Raw genomic sequence first — 6,989 nt, 5'->3', positions numbered from 1 at the left:
GTGGGTGTCTTGAGAACACTGATTCTGTTAACAACGTAGCAGACAAGGCAGCCCACGATCAGACAGGCCCTTCTGGCATTTGCCAGAATTGCCAGATGGCCAGTCCGGCCCTGCAAACAGCCTTGGAAAATGTTTTTTGTCTTGGGCCAAGTAAGCAATAAGAAACCAACAGCATAAAGATTTATTAGATGAAATCTCTTGTGTACAATCAACAGGCAGCCCTGGCTGACCAGCCTGACCAAAGAACTGATACGGGTTTCCAGGGCTGCTGAGCGGAGATGGAAGAGAACCCACTCTACTGAGCACTTCAACGCATACAAGCAGTCCCTTGCCAGCTTTAAGTCCACGCTCTCTGCCGCAAAACAAACTTACTTCACTTCTCTCATATCCTCCTTGGCTCACAACCCCAAACAGCTCTTCAACACTTTCAATTCTCTACTCCATCCCACAGCACCTCCTCCCTCTCCTCTCATTTCTGCTGAAGACTTTGCCTTCTTTAAGCAGAAGATCGATACGATCAGACAAAACTTTGGCCCGCAGCCCCCAATGCCCCTCTTAGCCACTCAGCCCTGTTCTGCAAAAGCCAGCTTCTCCACCATGACAGAAGATCAGCTCTCCACCCTTCTGTCAAGATCGCACCTCACCACTTGTGCCCTCAACCCGCTCCCGTCCCACCTCATCCCTAACTTGGCCACAGTCTTCATCCCATCTCTAACACACCTCTTCAACCTTTCACTTACAAATGGTGTCTTTCCCTCATCCTTCAAACATGCCTCAATCACACCCATTCTCAAAAAGCCCTCCCTTGACCCATCCTCTGTGTCTAACTATCGCCCGATATCTCTTCTCCCTTATGCCTCAAAACTACTGGAACAGCATGTATATCTTGAACTGTCCTCCCACCTCTCCTCCTGTTCCCTCTTTGACCGGTTACAATCTGGCTTCCGACCGCATCACTCAACTGAAACTGCCCTAACTAAAGTCACTAACGACTTACTAACCGCCAAGAGCAAGCGACTCTACTCTGTCCTCCTTCTCCTGGACCTGTCCTCTGCCTTCGACACCGTGGACCATTCCCTCCTGCTACAGATTCTCTCATCTCTTGGCATCACAGACTTGGCCTTATCCTGGATCTCATCATACCTAACAGACCGAACATTTAGTGTCTCCCTCTCACACACCACCTCCTCACCTCGCCCCCTGTCTGTAGGTGTTCCTCAAGGCTCTGTCCTGGGACCTCTACTATTCTCCATCTATACCTTCGGCTTGGGACAGCTCATAGAATCCAACAGTTTGCAGTATCACCTCTACGCTGATGACACGCAGATCTACCTATCTGGACCCAACCTCACCTCCTTACTGATCGAAATCCCACAATGTCTGTCTGCTTTCTCAGCCTTCTTCTCTGCTCGCTTTCTCAAACTGAACATGGACAAAACAGAATTCATTATCTTTCCCCCATCTCACTCTACCCCTCCACCAGACCTATCCATCAATGTCAATGGCTGCTCTCTTTCCCCAGTCCCGCACGCTCGGTGCCTTGGGGTGATCCTCGACTCTGCGCTCTCTTTCAAACCACATATCCAAGCCCTTGCCTCCTCCTGCCACCTCAAACTCAAAAATATCTCCTGGATCCTCTCATTCCTCAACCACGAAACCACAAAAACACTCGTGCATGCTCTTATCTCCCGCCTCGACTACTGCAACCTCCTCTTCTCTGGCCTACCCTCTTGCACTCTGGCACCACTCCAGTCCATCCTACACTCTGCTGCCCGACTAATCCACCTGTCTCCCCGCTACTCCCCAGCCTCCCCCCTATTCCAGACCCTTCACTGGCTTCATATTGCCCAGAGGCTCCAATTCAAAACCCTAACCATGATATACAAAGCCATCCACAACCTGTCTTCTCCATACATCTGTGATATGGTTTCCAGGTACCTACCCGCAAACAACCTTCGATCATCTCAAGATCTCCTTTTCTACTCTCCCCTTATCTCTTCTTCCCACAACCGCATACAAGACCTCTCCCGTGCTTCCCCCATACTCTGGAACTCTCTGCCGCAACACATCAGACTCTCACCATCAACGAAAATCTTCAAGAAGAACCTGAAGACCCACCTGTTCCGACAAGCCTACAGCCTGCAATGATCCTCGGTCTACTGAACCACTGCACGACCTGCTCTACCCTCTCCTACTGTATCCTCACCCATCCCTGTAGACTGTGAGCCCTCACGGGCAGGGTCCCCTCTCCTAATGTACTTCTGTGTCCCTTGTTTTACACATGCTTATTATACTTGTCTATATTTCCCCTTTTCACATGTAAAGCTCCATGGAATAAATGGTGCTATATAAATGCATAATAATAATAATAATAATGTGAAGGCCCTTCTTCAGTCAAACACTCACTTGAACATCTCCTGGTTGCCCTGCTTTGTATGTGAATCATACCCACTGGTAACAGTAGTGATTTTATTAACCCCTAGAAAACACAGGACATTTTAGCCATTTTTTGCTTAACCATATTTGAGCAGGTGTTCCAAGGAATACAAATGGTTTCTAAAATGACAGCTGAAAGCAATAATCTTTATAATGTACCTTTACCCAGTCTGGTTTATATAACCAGTTTCTGGTAAACTTCAGTTTAGACATGGTGAGAAACCGATCTACTGTTCAGGTGTCTCTGTGTCATACAACCCCAGCTCCCGCAGCTCTCAACACCCTTGCACCGTTCACAGGTTGAAGGCTGTTCTCCCCACATTATTGTCATCCTCTCTGCTGTTAGTATTGCCCCTTGAACACATGACCACATTAAGCTATACCTGGAGTCACTGAACTACCAAGTATAGCAATGGTCATGTTGCTGTGTGAAACTGGGTCAGATTGTCGTGTCAAGACTTGGTGTGAATTGATTTGCAGAGGCAATTTGTGATTTGTGGCATAGGTCATGCCAGTTATCTGTGGCCCCATTCAGATGTGGCCTGGTTTGGCACATGGAGAGGTAGTACATTTAGTATTTAGGGACTATCCATATTAAAAGGTACACCTTGACATGGTTGGATGCCATTTGCTCTCTTTGATCAAAAAACCCTATTAAGTACCCTACGTTTTTACATTTGCAGCAACGTTGGAGTTCATGTATCCATTAGTCGCAATGTGCTGATGCATGGCGTGTACCACCAAATGGGAGCGTCACTCCTCACGATGATATCACACCAGGCGAGCAACTGAATAGAAAACCTGTGAATGCTATCAGGATCAGGTAAGATGATTCTTAATGCTACTGTCCAGTAGCCACAGTGTAGCAGATGGACCAGGCCCTAAGAATCAATTTGCACCAACTCTTACCTGGACTAACGTTGTTTCCTACTCCATGTTGTGTCATACACTAGGAATGATTGACCAGTGTGTATGTAGCGTGCCCAGACACCTGGCTCTGAAAAGTCAGGAGTAAAAGAATCTCTGAGGGTGTGAAAAGCATGACGGTCCAGTTGTGGACAGGCCCACGTAGTAGCAAATCCAATGGGCAGGTACGGACTTGGGCTGAAATTCAGCCCTCGCATTTAAAATCACACAGGCCCATGCTGTCCCCATCCCCAAGACTGGATGGGATATATTACTAATATTACCCTGGATGGAGGAAAGCAAGATTTACTACAAGATCAATATTTCTAATGATAATTCCATCACAACTCTTAAGAGTATGGGTGTCTTGAGAACACCAATTCTGTTAACAATGTAGCAGACAAGGTAGCCCACGATCAGACAGGCCCTTCTGGCATTTGCCAGAATTGCCAGATGGCCAGTCCGGCCCTGCTGATGGGTCACATCAGGTGAGGCACTGCCTCTGCATGACCATCTCAGAGAAGTGGTTAATTGTGTGGTCTAACTTAGCCTGAGTAAAAACCTGAGAGTGTTGTGTCGGAAAAAGCATGATGCAAGTAAAAGAACCCTCACCAGTGTGAGAGAGGGAGAAGAGTAGATCATACTAATGACAAATTGTAGAATGTTCCTGTAGAAAGAATGTAACCCCTGCTGGAAGTGTTCTAGAAAATAACGTTGTACTGTCTTCAGTGTTGTGACTTCATGTCTGGACATCAACATTGTTGCCCATGCCCAGCCATGGTAGATAGACAGCAATGCAGCATCTGGCGCACCTCCTTTACAAAGTTCCCTCACAAATTACAGTTTATTGCTGCTACACCAATAGCGGGTTACTCTGCTCTCAGTCCATAAATCCTTGGCATAAGAGAGAATTGTCCAGCCACAAATTGCAGCTGACACATTGTTACAAGGACTGAAGTCAGAGATAAGTCTAATACTGGCTGTCTAAGTTCTCAGATGCCTTTTTTCGCTCCATCTACAAGATAGTGGGGTGGAGATTAGTTGTGAAAGGGCCAAATCAACATGTTTTACCGTGACAGGCATAATTCTCTGTGATGACATGGTCAAATTCTATAGTGGAACCAAAAGTGTGTAAATATTGTAGATAAAGTGTTCAAAGAAATTAAAATAAAAATGCATAAAAATAGAATAAAGCTAATATGTCATTTAGACAGCATAGTAGACGCCATGTAAAAATAAAAACCCCAAACCAAACACAGTATTCCTATTTTTTTATTCTTCTGCCCCAAAAATGTTATATATTTACAAAACATATGGTGCCTTGAAAAACTCTTTATACCCCAAGAACTTTTTCACATTTTTTCACATTACATCCACAGACTTAAATGTATTTTAATGAGATTATATGTGAAATACCGACCAAAAGTAGCAAGTTTTTGTGAAGTGTAAAGGAAATGATACATGGTTTTCTAAATATTTTAAAAATATAAATCTGAAAAGTTTGGCGTGCATTTGTATTCAGCCCCCATGAGTCAATACCTAGTAGGACCACCACTTGCTGCAGTTACTGCTGCAGGTCTTTTGGGGTCTGTCTCTACCAGCTTTGCACATCTAGAGACCGAATATTTCTCTATTCTTCTTTGCACACTCGCTCTAGCTCAGTGAGACTGGATGGAGGCGTCTGTGAATAGCAATTTTCAATTCTTTTCACTGATTCTTAATGAGATTTAGGTCAGGACGGTGACCGGGCCATTCACACACCATTGCAATGTAGCTCTGGCGGTATGTTTAGGGTCAGTGTCCTGATGGAAGGTGAACGTATGGATCAGTCTCAAGTCTTTTGCAGCCTCTAACAGATTTTCCTCTATGATTGTCTTGTATTGTGTAGAGTTAATAATGACCATATTATATCTTTGTAAGCAGTTTTAGATAGGACCTTCTCCTCTTCCATTCTCATTTTCTACATATGAAATATGCTTTTACTGCCACTATACCATAACAGTTGTGATTAATAATGACCCAGCCACAGTTACTGTATTTTACTGTATACATAATACACAAGCTCACAACCCACATCAGGAGTTCACATTGTCTTGCAAGTCCCTTTACTAAGTACTATGCTTGTGTATTTTGGCCAAAATATCGACAAATGTCTCATGAAATATATACATCTTTTTGCATGTTTTTTATGCGGGGTACAGGACGTGGCTCTCCAGCAGTGGCTGGGTAATGTGGGGTGTCGGTCCTGTGGATGTACACATGGTATTGGCAGCCCACCTGATACAATAGTAGGGGCGTTGGTAATAGGCTGTTATAAGGACAGAGATGCATCTCACTTAAGCCCCCGTCACACACAGCGAGATCGCTAACGAGATCGCTGCTGAGTCACAAGTTTTGTGACCCAACAGTGATCTCACCAGCGATCTCGCTGTGTGTGACATGTATCAGCGACAGCCCCCCCCCCGCCGGGTATCGCTGATCATGCTCAAATGCCCTGGACATTTTTTTTATCGTTGGTCTCTAGCTGGCCAGCACGCATCGTGTGGCAGCGGGAGACCATCGATCAGCGAGCTGGAGCTGGTATCCAAGGTAAACCGCGGTAACTAAGCGCGCGCGTCGCTTAGTTACCCACTGTGTACCTTGGATACCAGCGTGCTTGTGCTGGGAGCTGGTATCCAAGGTAAACAGCATGTTTCTAAGCTCCGTGCGGCGCTTAGAAGCCCACTGTTTACCTTGGATACCAGCTCCGAGCACCAGCACGTTGGTATCCAAGGTACACAGCGGGTAACTAAGCGACGCGTGCTTGTTACCCACTTCGTGGCTGGTCCTGATCGCTGGTGAGATCTGCTTGTTTGGCAGCTCACCAGCGATCATGCAGCGACGCACCAGCGATCCTGACAAGGTCATATCATTGTCGGGATCGCTGGTGCATCGCTATGTGTGATGGGGGCTTTAACCCCTTAACCCCAGAGGGTGGTTTGCAAGTTATTGACCAGGCCAATTTTTACAATTCTGACCACTGTTACTTTATGAGGTAAAAACTCTGGAACGCTTCAATGGATCCTGGTGATTCTGAGATTTGTTTTGTGACGTATTATACTTCATGTCAGTGGTAAAATTTCTTTGATATGACTTTCGTTCATTTGTTAAAAAAAAAAATGGAAATTTGGCAAAAAATTTTAAAATTTCGCAATTTTCCAACTTTGAATTTTCATGCCCTTAAATCACAGAGATATGTCACACAAAATACTTAGTAAATAACATTTCCCACATGTTTACTTTACATCAGCACAATTTTGGAAAGAAAATTTTTTTGTTAGGAAGTTATAAAGGGTTAAAAGTTAAACAGCGATTTCTCATTATTACAACACCTTTTTTTTAGGGACCACGTCACATTTGAAGCCACTTTGAGGGGTCTATATGACAGAAAATACCAAAAAGTGACTCGATTCTAAAAACTGCATCCCACAAGGTTCTCAAAACCACATTCAAGACGTTTATTAACCCATCAGGTGCTTCACAGGAATTTTTGGAATGTTTAAAAAAAATGAACATTTAACTTTTTCACAAAAAAATTAATACAGATCCAAATTTTTTCATTTTAACAAGGGTAACTGGAGAAATTGGACCGCAAATGTTGTTGTGCA

Source organism: Dendrobates tinctorius, unplaced genomic scaffold, assembly GCF_039654945.1.
Source record: "Dendrobates tinctorius isolate UK_male_01 unplaced genomic scaffold, ASM3965494v1 ptg000129l, whole genome shotgun sequence".
In the NCBI taxonomy this organism is placed as follows: domain Eukaryota; kingdom Metazoa; phylum Chordata; class Amphibia; order Anura; family Dendrobatidae; genus Dendrobates; species Dendrobates tinctorius.
This window is presented reverse-complemented; position numbering follows the sequence as displayed.